The following is a 16,775-nucleotide window of genomic DNA, read 5'->3' as shown; positions in this document are numbered from 1 at the left end:
TTTTCAGTTGATATTGAAGATTCCAACAACTTCTAGTGCACGGTATTGGTTCTGTAGATGTAATGCCTCTCATGTCATACTTAGTTGTTTCTATGAATTTGCTGGAGTATTGTCCCTCTACCACTATACTTGAGAATTTAGTTATTTTTAATTTGGTCGATTTCTTGCAGTTGATTAAAAAATTAAAGAATAAAAGTCCATTATTGAACGCCAATCAAAGCTTCGATTCCAATAATTGATTTTTTCGAGTTTGTTGTTGCTTGGATTGAGCGTTGTTCCAATTGATTGAAAACATCAAGAAAGTTCAGACATAAATTGAAATGATTGAGACGCAAGGAAGAAGACAAAGTAAGTTTTTGGATAATAGTATATAAATGTTGTATAACCGTATATATGGGTGTATAAATACCTCTTATACAATAGTATATACTTTTATACACCTATAATACATAATATACTCGCCTTGTATACAAGTACAATTATTTTTCAAAACCAATCCAAATCTCCACTAAATAACTTCAAATTCTGTAAACAACCTCATTAGGCTATTTTTACCAAGTCTAATAATACCTATTCTAAATTTCTCATAAGATTAAATCTGATACTTAAACCCACTAATTTAAGCTTGTTGGATAATGATGGGTACTTTAAAATTTAATTTTTACCATCCAAATGAATTTCATTTGTTAAAACTAATATTTCAGTCATAATTATTGATTCAGAGACTAAGTTAGGAGCTTAAGCTTTTAAAAAATGAATAGTGATTTCAAGAACCTATTTGCAATTGGATATTAAATCTTTGACTTATTATTTTTGGACTAAAACTTCGAAAGTTGTACATAGGATATATAGTTTCAATTCATAGCGATTTCGAGAACTCATTTGGAGTTGGATATTAAATTTTGGCCTATTATTTTTGGGCTATAACTTTGCAAAATTATATATAGATGTAACGATCCGACCGGTCGTTTTGAACTTTAGCAATCCATTCAGTGATTTGAGACTTTGATTAACTTCATATAATACATTATAATTTACGTATATGGTTGGTTTGATGTTCGAGAGGTTCGAGATTGATTCGAAAGAGGGATTCATAATTTGGAAGCTTTAAGTTGGAAGAGTTGGCCAAGGTTTGACTTTTGAATAATCGATCTCTAAATTAGAATTTGATGGTTTCAATAAGTTCGTATGGTGATTTTGGGCTTGCATGTATGTTCAGATTTGAATTTGGATGTTCCTAGAAAGTTTTGGCTCTATTTGTCGAAAGTTGGCGTTTGAAGGACTGAAGAGTGCATAGGTTTTAACGTGGGTTAACTTTAGTATTATGAGTCTCTGGATGGTGTTCTAGGACTTCGGATAGGTTTATTTGGTTGATTAAGCTTATATGCAATGTTTGATTGTGATCAGAAATGTCAAAGTGTGATTCGGACGAGTTTGACAAAGTTTGTATGTTTGAACTTAAGAGAAGGATTTTGATCGTTGATTCTTGATTTTGATATTATTCATGGTGTTTTTAGTCCTTGGATAAGGAATTTGGACTTGTTGGTATGCTTGAATGGGATACTGGAGGGCCCGGTCTGATTCGAAATGGTTTCGAATCATTTTGAACCACTTTGAGGTTGTTGGTTTTCTGATGTTCAAGTATGCATCACGATCGCGAGGGCTGCAACCGTGATCGCGGAGAGTTTCTGATTTGAGGCATTTTGTTCATTACAGTCATGATGTGATGTATGCGATCGCAGAGTAGAATCTTAGAGTGGTTGGTTTTGTTTAACACATTTTCGTAATGATGTTCGCGATAGCGGAGTATTCAGCAGGCATGGTGCATCGCGTTTGCATGGTCTATCTTGCGATTGCAAAGCGTTGATACATGTGAGATGTTTTTCTTCGAGTTCGCAAATTCGGTCTCGCGTTCGCACTGTAAGTTGGGCTGGTTGTCTTTCGTGATTGCGGATCTAGTGATGCGATTTCGTAGTATAACGAGTCAGGAAGAACAAGTTGTTCCAGCTCCTGGGAAGAAATCCATCTTCTAATTTTTCCTTATTTTTAATAATTTGGATTTTAGCTTTCCATATTCCTTTTATTGAGCATAATGATGCAAATTGGGGCTTGTTGTATTTATTATGCGTTGTCAAGCAGTTCTGCTTTTCATATGGACCTTGTTGAACTAGATTTTCTACTAGCAAGAGTAGGTTATAAAAAGAAAGGAGTGCAAACAAGGTTGTTTGAAAATGAACAAATAAGCTAAGGCATAACTTATTTTTTCTGGGCAGCTGCATTGTGTGCTTCTCAATCGTGAAGATTTGGACTACGATCACAAAGCTTTGGACCACGATCGTGAAAGGCAATTCTTGGGCAGACTTATAAGTAGAATTTTGGTACTTGACTCATTTTATCTCATTTCTCTCATTTGGAGCCGATTTTGGATCAATTTTTGAGCCATTTCACTCGCCTATTGAGGTAATGTTTTAAACCTACTTTGATTATATCTTATGAATATGTGTGAATTTAGGTCTGTAAATTCATAGGTGGACGTGAAAAATGGTTTTATGGAAGAAGACCTAAAAATGATATTTTTTAGTTTTGACCAAAAAATTAGGATGGATTAGAGAACAAACTATATATTTAATTTTGTGGTTCTATTGCTAACATTTATTTTCAATTTTTTTGAAATTCGGGCACGTGAGCCCAGGGTTGACTCTTCGTGCGGGGTTGAGAAGGTTCTTCTAATTGATAAATTACGAGTTCTTGGGTATGTTTTAACTGGCTTACACATTCTTTTGTTAATTTCGAGTTCTTCGGCATTGGTATGAGGTACTAGAGCGCTGCTGGATCAGTCATCGAATTCGGAGCAAGGTAAGTCTCTTGCCTAACTTTGTAAGAGGGAACTTATCCCTGTAGGTATTCCATTTGCAATATGCTATGTGTTATGGGAGCTATGTACGTATGAAGTGATGAGCGTCCGTGCGTATGCTAGATTTTTTATACGTCGGGGTGGACTTAGACTTATATTATGCTTTAACTGCACTACTTGATTTAATATTTCATGTTTAAATGCTTTAATTTAATTTTGTGGTCTGAGACTAGACTTGCATAGATTACCGAGCTTTGCTATTCTAGAGACTTGATGCGTTACTTGATTAGCCACGGAAATTATACTTTCCCTTACGAATTTTCTCCCGTGTCGTACTCATTTTTATGAAGTTTCATTATTATTCAACGCGTAAGTATATCCGCAAGTTGGGCTAATAACTCATCGAAAGTTTAATACTCTTATAGGATCCGGTTGTTCGCCTCGCATAATTATGTAAAACTATTCTTATGAGATCGGGCTAATCGCCTCAGTACTACTCTTATGAGATCGAATCGTTCACCTAGGCAAGGATTATGTAACACTACTCTTATGGGATCGGGTCATTCGCCCAGGCAGTATCATGTAACACTACTCTTATGGGATCAGGTCGTTTGCCTAGGCAGAATCGTGCGGAATATTTTGATAGGGAGTCAATGCTTATATGAGCGTCTTGACTCAGATTTGGCATTTACACATGATGTTGGACTCATATATTTTATTCGAGACGGTAATTGGTATTTAACAATTTCGTATTTATCTTCTATTGAGAAACATGTTGTATGTATTTATCTATTTCGTTTCTACTTGCCATGCCTCATACCTGTCTACATTCTTATGTATATTTGATTATTGGACCATGTCACGACCCAAAATCTAACATATCGTGATGGAGCCTATCGTGGTACTAGGAGAGCCGACATTTACGAATAACTCTAACACCTTTAACAAAAATGGATTTAAAGCAGTTTAAATAGCAACCTCTCATAAACGGAATGTAAAGATCCAAAACACAACGCGGAAAAACTCCCAAATCGGGGTGTTACAAAGTACATGAGCATCTAATGTCACAAGTCTAGAATACACTGTCTATGATAGTCCAAAAACTAAATACAATAAAAGGAAAGATATGGAAGAAGAAACAAGGTCTGTGAACACCGGTCAGCTACCTTAGGATCTCCCGGAAGGTCAACTGTGCGAAGAAATCAACACCCACCGTGACCAGAAATACCTGGATCTGCAGACGAAGTGCATGGTGTAGCGTGAGCACAACCAACTCAGTAAGTAACAATACTAAATAAAGAGCTGAAGATAGTGACGAGCCACACAATTTTAGTTCAATTTCAGTAATCTCAACATAGGAAAGTAGACATGCTTTCAAGTCCGATAATTTATATCAAATCAGTTACTTCATGACAAGTTCGAGCAAAACAGGATGCAATATCTCTCAGAAATTTCAAAAATATTGATATATCGCAGCTGAGTACAAAAAAAATGAAATCAAATGCATCCTCTCAGAGGTGTGTACAAACTCCGGAAGGGCTCCTTCAGCCTAAGTGCTATATCAAGCCAATCATGGCATAAATCAATGAAACATGCTACGGCGTGCAGTCCGATCCCATAAATATCCTCACAATCAGGCCCTCGGCCTCACTCAGTCATCAATCTCCCAGTCTCTCGGGCTCTCATAAATCATGAAAATCAGCCCAAACAGTAATGATATATTGTATCAACAAGGAATAATAGAGACTGAGATATGGTATGCAAGCAAAACTGAGACTGAGTACAAAAAGCAATTAACAGGTAATTCAACATATAACACGGCCTCTGTGGGTCCAGCAGTACCAACACATAGCCTAAACATGATTTCTAACATGATTTGCAGTCTAATTTCTATAATACATGGAGAGCATATAACTAGCAACAAGTTGTTCAACTTCACAGTTTCACGAAATGGACCAAGTCAAAATTCCTATGGTGCACGCCCACATGCCCGTCACCTAGCATGTGCATCATCTCCAAACCATTCACAATACACATAACATGGGGTTTCATATCCTCAGAACTAGATTTAGAACTGTTACTTACCTCAATCCGTGCCGATCTCTACTCTGACACACCTTTGCCTCGCGAATCAGCCTTCAAATGCCTCGAATCTAACCACAAACAATATGATACAATCAACACGGTCTAAAGGAATCAATTCCACAAGAAAATGTGAGCTTATAAATCAAAAATCCGAAATCGGCTCCAAGACGGACCCTGGGCCCACGTCTCGAAATCCAACAAAAGTCACAAAACTCGAAAGCCCATTCAATCACGAGTCTAACCATACCAATTCATCAAAATCCGACACCAAATCGCCACTCAAAGCCCCAAAATCAACTCTCCAAATCCCTAGCCTCAAACCCCCAAATTACACCTCGAAAACACACAAACTAAGGGGGGAAATCAATGGGGAAACAAGATTATTGATCAAAAACGGGCACAAGAGACTTACCTCAAGAATCTCCTCAAAAACCCTCTCAAAAATCGCCATAGACCAAGCTTGGAATGTCCAAAATCAAGAAAATTTGCGAACCCTTGCTTTTATGCATTCTGCCCAGTCATTCCGATTTTGTGGATACTTAGCCGCTTCTGCGGCACCATTTTTGCGATCTTCCGCTTCTGCGGAGTTCACTCTTGCCGACCAACCACTTTCAACCCCGCTTCTGCAGGTGCGCATTTGTGCATAAGCGTTCGCTTCTGCGGACTAGCCTCCCCACTCATTCCCGCTTATGCGCCAAATTCACCGCATCTGCGGACACGCAGGTGCGGCAAAACTTTCGCACCTACGGCCAATGCTCTCACCTCTCCAAACTCTGCATCTGTGTTGCCTTCCCCGCACCTACGAGCTCGCACTTACAATCAAAGCTCCGCAAGTGCGGTTACACTAGCAGAACCCAAACTTCAGCAGTCTTCAACTTCAAACCTTGGTCCGAAAATCATCCCAAATCAACCCGAGGCCCCCGGGACCTCAACCAAACATACCAACAAGTCCAATAACCCAATACGAACTTACTCGAGCCCTCAAATCACCTCAAACAACATCAAAAACACGAATCGCACATAGATTCAAGCCTAATGTACTAAGGAAATCCCAACTTCTTCAAATAACGTCGAAACCTATCAAATCACGTCCGAATGACCTCAAATTTTGCACACAAGTCACAAATGACACCACGAACCTACTCCAACTTCCGGAATCCTAATCCGAACCCGATATCAAAATGTCCACGCCAGGTCAAACTTTCCGAATTTCCAACTTTTCGCCATTTCAAGCCTAATTCTACTACAGACATCTAAATCACAATCCGGGCACGCTCCTAAGTCCACAATCACCCAACGGAGCTAACGGAACCATCAAAACTCCATTCTGGAGTCGTTTACACATAAGTCAACATCCGATCAACCTTTTCAACTTAAGCTTTCCATTATGAGACTAAGTATCTCAAATTCATTCCGAAATCCTTCCAAACCCGAACCGATTAACCCAGTAAGTAATAATAAAGCTATAAAGTACAAAATGAGCAGTAGATGGGGGAACGGGGCTACAACTCTCAAAACGACCGGCCGGGACTAGAAACGTTCATCCTCGAACTAGTCTAGAAACATACCTGGAGTCTCAAATAGGTATGGATATCTGCTCCGGGTCTCCCGCTTGGTCTCCCAAGTAGCCTCCTCAACTGGCTGAACTCTACACTGCACCTTCACTGAAGCTATATTCTTTTACCTCAATTTCCGAACCTGTCGATCAAAAATGGCCACCGACTCCACGTCATAAGTCGAATCACCATCCAACTTAATCGTGCTGAAATCCAAAACATGGGACGGATCATCGACATACTTCCATAGCATAGAAATATGAAATACTGGATGCACATTCGACAACCTAGGTGGCAAGTCAAGCTTGTAAGCCACCTCTCCGATCCTCTTAAGTACCTCAAACGGCCTAATATACAGAGGGCTCAACTTGCCCTTCTTTCCGATACTCATAACACCTTTCGTTCATGAAACCTTGAGCAGAACCTTCTCCCCAACCATGTAAGCAACATCACGGACCTTGCTATCGGCATAACTCTTCTGTCTAGACTGTGACGTGCGAAGCCGCTCCTAAATCAATTTAACCTTGTCCAATGCATCCTGAACCAAGTCAGTACCCAATAGCCTAACCTCACCCGGCTCAAACCAACCTACCGAAGATCTACACCGTCTCCCATAAAAGGCCTCATACGGAGCCATCTGATTGCTTGACTGGTAGCTGTTGTTATAGGCAAACTCGCGAGCGGCAGAAACTGATCCCATGAACTCCCGAAAAGAATGACACAAGCGCGTAACATGTCCTCCAATATCTGAATCGTGCGCTCGGACTGTCCCTTCCCTGAGGGTGAAATGCTATACTCAGCTCAACCTGGGTGCCCAACTCTCGCTGCACAGCTTTCCAAAACTGCAATGTAAATTGCGTGTCCCGATCTGAAATGATGAACACTAGCACACCGTGAAGGCACATAATCTCGCGGATGTAAATCTCAGCCAACCGCTCTGAAGAATAAGTAGTACCAACTGGAATGAAGTGTGTGGACTTGGTCAGTTGATCCACAATCACCCAAATAGCATCGAACTTTCTCGTAGTCCGTGGGAGCCCAACTACAAAATCCATGGTGATCCGCTCCTATTTTCACTCTGGAATCTCTATCCTCTAAAGCAATCCACTCGGTCTCTGATGCTCATCCTTCACCTGCTGACAGTTAAGGCATCGAGCTACAAACCCCACTATATCATTCTTCATTCTCCGCCACAAATAGTGCTTCCTCAAGTCATGGTACATCTTCGTGGCACCCGGATGAATGGAATACCGCGAACTGTGGGCCTCCTCAAGAATAAACTCACATAGCCCATCCATATTAGGCACACAAATCCGACCCTGCATCATCAATACTCCATCACCGTTGATAGTCATATCTCTGGCATCACCGTGCCGAACCCTATCCTTGAGGACAATCAAATGAGGATCATCATACTAGCGCTCTCTGATGCGATCAAACAAAGAAGACCGAGAAACCACACAAGCTAGAACACGACTAGGCTTCGAATATCCAATCTCACGAACTGGCTGGCCAAGGCCTGAACATCAACCGCAAGCGGTCTCTCACCAACAGGAATGAATGCAACGGTACCCATACTCACTGTCTTCCTACTTAAGGCATCAACCACAACATTGGCCTTCCCGGGCTAATACAAAATAGTAATATCATAGTCCTTTAGCAGCTCCAACCATCTCCGCTGCCTCAAATTTAGATCCTTCTATTTGAACAAGTGCTGGAGGCTCTGATGATCCATAAACACCTCACAAGACACACCTTAGAGATAATGCCTCCAAACCTTCAATGCGTGAACAATGGCAACCAACTCCAAATCATGAACAAGTTAGTTTTTCTCATGAGGCTTTAACTGATGCGAAGCATAATCAATCACTCTACCCTCCCGCGTCAAGACACACCCAAATCGATCCGAAAAGCATCATAATACACTGTATAAGAGCTTGAAGCTGAAGGCAAAACTAGAACTGGAGTTGTGGTCAAGACAGTCTTGAGCTCTTGAAAGCTCTCCTCACACTCATACGACCACCTGAAAGGAGCACCCTTTTGGTTCAATTTGGTCAAGGGCGATGCAATAGACGAGAAACCCTGCATGAAACGACAGTAATAACCGGCCAAGCCGAGAAAGCTCCGAATATCCGTAGCTGAGGAAGGTCTGGGCCAACTTTGAACCGCATCTATCTTCTTCGGATCCACCTGAATACCCTCACTGGACACCACGTGCCCCAAGAATGACACCGAACTATGCCAAAACTCACACTTGGAGAACTTGGCATAAAGCTTCTCATCCTTTAACCGCTGCAACACAATCCTCAAATGCTGGGCATGATCCTCCTGGCTACGAGAGTACACCAGGATATCATTAATGAACACTATGACAAACGAGTCGAGATAAGGCTGAAATACAATGTTCATGTGATGCATGAATGTTGTTGGGGCGTTGGTCAGCCCAAAAGACATCACAAGGAACTCATAATGACCATAACAGGTCCTGAGTGCTATCTTTAAAATATCCGAGTCCCGAATCTTCAACTGGTGATACCCAGACCTCAAACCAATCTTGGAGAATACCCTCGCTTCCTGAAGCTGGTCAAACAGATCATCAACACGCGGTAAAGGATACTTGTTCTTGATTGTGAATTTGTTCAACTACCTATAATCAATGCACATCCTCATAGTGTCATCCTTCTTCTTTACAAACAGAACTGGTGCACACTAAGGTGACACACTAGGCCTAATAAACCCCTTATGTTCCTGAAGCTGCTCCTTCAATTCATTAAATTCAGCTGGTGCCATACGATACGGAGGAATAGAAATGGGCTGAGTGCCCGACACCAAGTCAATACCAAAGTCAATATCCCTGTGGGGCGGCATGCTCGACCGTTCTACAAGAAACACATCCAGAAATTCTCGCACCACCGGGATCAGAATCAATAGTAGGATATCAGCACCAACATCCCTCACAAAGGCCAAATAAGACAAAAAAACCCTTCCCAACCATCCGCTGGGTCTTCAAGTATGAAATGACTATGCTGGGAATATAGTTTAGAGAACCTCTCCACCCAATCCTTGGCAACCCCAGCATCGCCAACGTCACGGTCTTAGCGTTACAATCTAGAACAACATGATAGGACACAACCAATCCATACCCAAAATCACGTCAAAGTCCACCATACTAAGCAACAAAAGATCAACTCTAGTCTCCAATCCCCCAGTAGTCACCACACACGATCGATATACATGGTCCACAACAATAGTATCACCCACGGGCGTAGAGACATGAACAGATGAAACTAAGTACTCACGGGGCATATCCAGATAATGAGAAAAATATGATGACACATACGAATAAGTGGAACCAAGGTCAAATAATATAGAGGCATCGCTATGGCAAACTGAACAATACTTGTGATCGCTGCATCTGAAGCAACAACATTTGGTCTGGCAGGAATAACGAAGAATCGGGCATGAACGTCACTTGATCGGCCTCCCCCTCTAGGGCGACCTCCAGCTGACTGAGCCCCACCCTGAGCTTGCTTACGGGTGGTGAAGTAACTGGTGAGCCTGATTTCTCTTTTGCACTGGACCTCCCTGGCGACGAGGACACTACCTCCACAAGTGCCCAAACTTCCCGCACTCGAAGCAACTCTCAGGGGCTGGTGGTGGGGACTAAAGGGATCCCCAAGCACCGAGATAACTGCTAGAAGGACCCGGCATAGATGAACCCTGAACTGATGGAGCACGGGACGAACTCTAAGTTGGAAGGGCACTGAATGATGACTGATCCTGATGAGAACTGTACAAACCATGGCCGGATGATTACCACGGTGAACTGGACGAGCCGTCTGAGCATGCCTATAGGGACGACCCTTACCGTGGTGGAACTGACCTCCAAAAGGAACACTATCGAAACCACTCGGTCCACGAGGCCTCTTAGCCTCCCTCTCACTACGCTCCTAACTGCGGACCATCTCTATCTATCGAGCAATGTCGACCACCTCATCAAAAGTAGCACCAGATACCTTATCCGGGGTCATAAGCAACCTCGGCTGATATATGAGGCCATCAATGAACCTCCTAATCCTCTCCTATTAGTGGGAACCAACCAAACTGCGTGACTACCAACTTAGAAAACCTCATCTCGTACTGCATCACAAGCATTCCATCCTAACATAACTACTCAAACTGTCTGCACAGCTCCTCTTTACGGGACTGCGGCACGAACTTCTCCAAGAAGAGAACGGATAACTCCTGCCATATAAGTGGTGTTGCACCGACCGGCGTGCGCCTCTCATAAGCCTCCCACCAACTGAAGGCAGCCCTCGTAAACTGAAAAGTAGTGAATGAGACCCCACTGCTCTCCAAAATACCGACCGTGTGAAGAACCGCTCACACTTGTCCAAGAAGCCCTAGGCATCCTCCTACTCTGCCCCACTGAAAGATGGAGGCCGGAGCCTCCAAACCTCTCTAGTCTCTTGTGCTCATCATCAGTCATAATAGGAACCACATAGGCCTAAGCAGCTGCAACCGGCTGGGCTGGTAGTGCCTCCGGTGTCTAGAGTCCCCGCATCACCTGCCTTGGTGGCTGCTGCAGCAGGAATAGAGGCCGCCTGAGCAAGACTGGTACACACGGTCAGAATCTGAGCTAAGGCCTCATGAAAGGCCTGGAATCACAATAGGCAACCCTGGTGCCTGAGCTGTCCCCACAGGCTCATCCACAACTGGACCTTGCACCTAAACTGGGGCAACTGGCGGATCTGCAGGTGATGCCCTAGCTGTTGTACGAGCTGCACCTCTGCCCTTACCGTGACCTCGGCCTCTCGTGGCCCTAACTAGTGGTACTGGTGTCTATCCATCCTGTCCGGCAGCACGTGTCCTCACCATCTGTGAGAGAATAGAATACAAAAGTTTAGTTACCAGAATCAACAAATCTGCACGACAAGAATACAAGAATGTGAAGTTTCCTAAGGGTTCGGCAGCTTCTTGAACATAAGTACAGACGTCTCTGTACCGATCCGTAAGACTCTACTAAACCTACTCATGAATCGGGAGACCTATGTAACCTAGGCTCTAATACCAACTTATCACGACCCAAATCCTAACCTGTCGTGATGGCGCCTATCGTGGTACTAGGCAAGCCGAGCTTTACGAATAACTCTAACACTTTAACAAAAATGGATTTAAAGCAGTTTAAATAGCAACCTCTCATAAACGGGATATAAAGATCCAAAACACAATGCGAAAAAATCCCAAATCAGGGTGTCACAGAGTACATGAGCATCTAATGTCACAAGTCTAGAATACACTGTTTATGATAGTCCAAAAACTAAATACAATAAAAGGAAAGATAGGGGAGAAGAAACAAGGTCTGCGAACATCGAGCAGCTACCTTAGAATCTCCTAGAAGGTCAACTGTGTGAAGAAATCAACTCCCACCTTGTCCAGAAACACCTGGATCTGCACACGAAGTGCAGGGTGTAGCGTGAGTACAACCAACTCAGTAAGTAACAATACTAAACAAAGAGCTGAAGATAGTGACAAGCCACACAATTTTAGTTCAATTTCAATAATCTCAACATAGGAAAGTAGGCATGCTTTCAAGTCCGACAATTTATATCAAATCAGTTAATTCATGACAAGTTCGAGCAAAACAGGATGCAATATCTCTCGGAAATTTCAAAAACATTGATATATGGCAGCTGAGTACAAAAAATAATGAAATCAAATGCATCCTCTAAGAGCAACAGTCACTCAGTCCTCCCATTCACTCCAACCTCACAATCACTCATTCCTCACAGTCACTCATTCCTCTCAGTCGCTTGACACTCGGCACTCGCATTCAGTAGGTACCTGCGCTCACTGGAGGTGTGTACAGACTCCGGAGGGGCTCCTTCAGCCAAAGCGCTATATCAAGCCAATCATGGCATAAACCAACGAAACATACTGCGGCATGCATCCCGATCCCATAAATATCCGCACAATCAGGCCCTCGGCCTCACTCGGTCATCAATCTCGCCAGTCTCTCAGGCTTTTATAAATCATGAAAATCAGCCCAAACAGTAATGATATGATGTATCAACAAGGAATAATAGAGACCGAGATATGGTATGCAAGCAAAACTGAGACTGAGTACAAAAAGCAATTAACAGGTAATTCAACATATAACACGACCTCTGTAGGTCCAGCAGTACCAACACATAGCCTAAACATGATTTATAACATGATTTGCAGTCTAATTTCTATAACACATGCAGAGCATATAACTAGCAACAAGTTGTTCAACTTCACAGCTTCACGGAATGGACCAAGTCACAATTCCTATGATGCACGCCCACATGCCCGTCACCTAGCATGTGCATCACCTCCAAATCATTCACAATACACATAACATGGGGATTTATATCATCAGAACCAGATTTAGAACTGTTACTTACCTCAATCAGTGCCAATCTCTACTCCAACACACCTTTGCCTCGCGAATCAGCCTTTAAATGCCTCGAATCTAACCACAAACAATATGATACAATCAATGCGGTCTAAAGGAATCAATTCCGCAAGAAAATGCGAGATTATAAATCAAAAATCAAAAATCGGCTCCAAGCCGGCCCTCGGGCCCACTTCTCGAAATCCAACAAAAGTCACAAAACTCGAAAGCCCATTCAACCACGAGTCTAACCATACCAGATTCATCAAAATCCGACACCAAATCGCCACTCAAATCCCCAAAATCAAATCTCCAAATCCCTAGCCTCAAACCCCCAAATTACATCTCAAAAACACATAAACTAGGGGGGAAATCAATGGGGAAACAAGATTATTGATCAAAAACAAGCACAAAGGACTTACCCCAAGAATATCCTCAAAAAACCTCTTAAAAATCACCTTAGACCGAGCTTGGAATGTCCAAAATGAAGAAAAATCACAAACCCTTGCTTTTATATGTTCTGCCCAGTCATTCCGCTTCTGTGGATACTTAGCCGCTTCCGCGGCACCGTTTCTGCGGTCTACCATCCGCTTCTACGGAGCTCACTCTTGCCGACCAACCGCTTCTGCGGTCTCAACCCCGCTTCTGCGGGTGCGCATCTGTGCATAAGCATCCGCTTCTTCGGACCAGCCTCCCCACTCATTCCCGCTTCTGCGCCAAATACACTGCATCTGTGGATACACAGGTGCGGAAAAACCTTCGCACCTGCGGACAATGCTCTCACCTCTCCAAACTTCGCATCTGTGCTTCCCTCCCCGCACCTGCGAGTTTGCACCTACGATCAAAGCTCCGCAAGTGCGGTTACACCAGTAGAACCCAAACTTCAGCAGTCTTCAACTTCAAACCTTGGTCCGAAAACCATCCGAAATCAACCCGAGGAGTCGGGGACCTCAACTAAACATACCAACAAGTGCACCCAATACGAACTTAGTCAAGCCCTAAAATCACCTCAAACAACATCAAAAATACGAATTACATATAGATTCAAGCTTAATGAACTAAGGAAATCCCAACTTCTTCAAACAACGCCGAAACCTATCAAATCATGTCTGAATGACTTCAAATTTACACACAAGTTACAAATGACATCACAGACCTACTCCAACTTCAGGAATCCCAATTCGACCCCAATATCAAAAAGTCCACACTTGGTCAAACTTTTCAAATTTTCAACTTTTCGCCATTTCAAGCTTAATTCAACTATGGACCTCTAAATCACAATCCGGACATGCTCCTAAGTACAAATCACCCAATGGAGCTAACAGAACCATTAAAACTCTATTCCGGATTCGTTTACACATAAGTCAACCTCCGGTCAACCGTTCCAACTTAAGCTTTCCATTATGAGACTAAGTGTCTCAAATTCATTCTGAAATCCTTCCAGACCCGAACCGACTAACCCGGTAAGTCATAATACAACTATAAAGTACAAAATGAGCACTAAATGGGGAAACGGGGCTACAACTTTCAGAATGACCGGTCGGGTCGTTACAGACCACTAGTAAGTGTCGATGTCGACCCATCGCAACTACTTCTTCGAGGTTAGATTAGATACTTACTAGGTACTCGTTGATTTACGTACTCAAACTACACTTCTGCAAAAATTGTACAAGTATTGAGACAAGGTCTATTTCGTGGTCATACAGGCGCGTAGGCGCAGCTGCTAAGGACACTTTGCGGTGAGCTGTTTCTATGCTACGATCCACATCATACAAAATCCTCATTCTATTTATTTACTCCCTCTGATTCAAGTTAGATGATGTAGCTTGACTTGGCACAAAGTTTAAGGGGAAAAAGACTTTTGAAATATGTGGTGCTAAAAGCTTAACGGGTAAAAGTTTTGTGGGACCAGTGTAGCTATAAAAGCTCTTTATTAAGGGTAAAATAGATAAAATAGAAAGTTTAAAGTTAAATTATTTCCACATAAAAATGTGTCATTCTTTTTTTAACAGACTAATAAGGAAAGTATGTCATTTAAATTGAAATGAAGGAAGTACTGTATTCTGTGTATTTTTCTATTTCAGATAGTTGTTGTGGTAGTATTTTATATTCCAGTAGATGCTCATGCACTTATAATACCGGATTTTGGGGATTTGTAGGTTGTTGTTGACGGTTGTATCGCTGTTATGATATTCAAATTTACATTATGATCATGTTTTGAATCTTCATGAAAATGCCAGTATTTTACCATGATTTTAGAATGGTTTTCGCTTATCCATCTCGCTAATTATTTTAAAAAGTACTATGAACAACCGATAGTTATGTTTATTTATTGTTGGTTGTCTGATATCAGTATTGGACGTCATAACGGTCTTTTGTGGGAATTGGGTGTGACAATAGGCCACATAGTTGCCATGCATTTCGATTTCGAGAACTTATTTGGAGTTGGGTGTTAAATCTTGGCCTATTATTTTTGAGTTACAACTTTGCAAAATTATATATATGCCACCTAGTAGTAGTATATGTGTGTGAATTAAACTTATGTATAATTCTATGTGTTTGAACGGTACTTATATGTAATTATCTCTTTAATTAATATGAGATCCCCATAATAGATTGTGTTTAATATTCCTCATATAATCAAATAAACAGATAAATTTAGTAGGTATGAATAAGTTTTTTTTTTCATGAGATAGTCTTCTGACGCAATACATACATTGTACACATGACACAAAAAATGAATCTGGTTAATATACCTAAAGATTTAAATGATCCATTATCTTTGACTCTCTGCTCTAGTTTTATCAAATCAATGATCTTTTAAGTTTTCGATTTGGTTTCACCAACAAATCGGTAATATTTTACTCTCAAATTTGACTTCAACTACTTTCAATATTTTCTCTATAATTAGACATAACAGCACAATGAGGATTCTTGATCGCAGTATGTACATGTGGTTACAAATTTGTAATATTATATATATATATATATATATATATATATATATATATATATATATATATATATATATATTATTATAAAAGCACGAATATAATGTTGGATTACAAAAATAACCTTATAATATTAAAAATAATAACTCACAATAAAAGGTCATAACTGAAATTCTACCTCTTAGTCATGTAATCCTATTAGTTTTAGGACATACTTCTTACGGAAATCCCAGACATTAGCTATACAATTCTATTACTTTTAGGATCCTATTCCTAATTCTTAAAACCTGAAAACTTTTTGCTAAATCAATTTATTTGTAAATATGCTGGTTTGATAATATAGTTAAAGAAAGTTTGTGAATTTAAGGAAACTTACTGGGAATTGACCGAGAAAAAAAAGGCTAACCATTACGTAGTCTACTAATCAACAAATTTGGTTTACGTTTAAAGTCCAAATCCTAATATCAATTGGAAACAACATATATAACTTATTTTCTGTTTGAGAATTGCCACATTGCCATGTAATTCTATTATTTTTTATGAATTCTATGTGCCACATTGCCACATAGACATGTAATCCTTTTACTTTTAGGACATATTTCTTTAAAAAAATAAATCATATTACTAATTTAATTGGAGAACATATTAAATTGTACGAATCCATTTAAAAAAAAAAAGAGCTAAATACTTCTACATATTAGTTTTTAGCTTTGGTCCTGGTGCAATAATACATGATGGAAATTCAAAAATAACCAGATTTACAAGTAGTAATTGAAAAATACCAACAGTTTCAAAAATAATCGAAATTTAGCCACTTTTTATGTAAAGATAAATCTGAACGAAAATACTGTTCAAAATTCGGAAAATACTCCAGCATAATATACTGGAGTTCCAGTATAATATATTGGACT

Source organism: Nicotiana attenuata, unplaced genomic scaffold, assembly GCF_001879085.1.
Source record: "Nicotiana attenuata strain UT unplaced genomic scaffold, NIATTr2, whole genome shotgun sequence".
Taxonomy (NCBI): Eukaryota; Viridiplantae; Streptophyta; class Magnoliopsida; order Solanales; family Solanaceae; genus Nicotiana; species Nicotiana attenuata.
Note: the sequence above shows the minus strand (reverse complement) of the source record.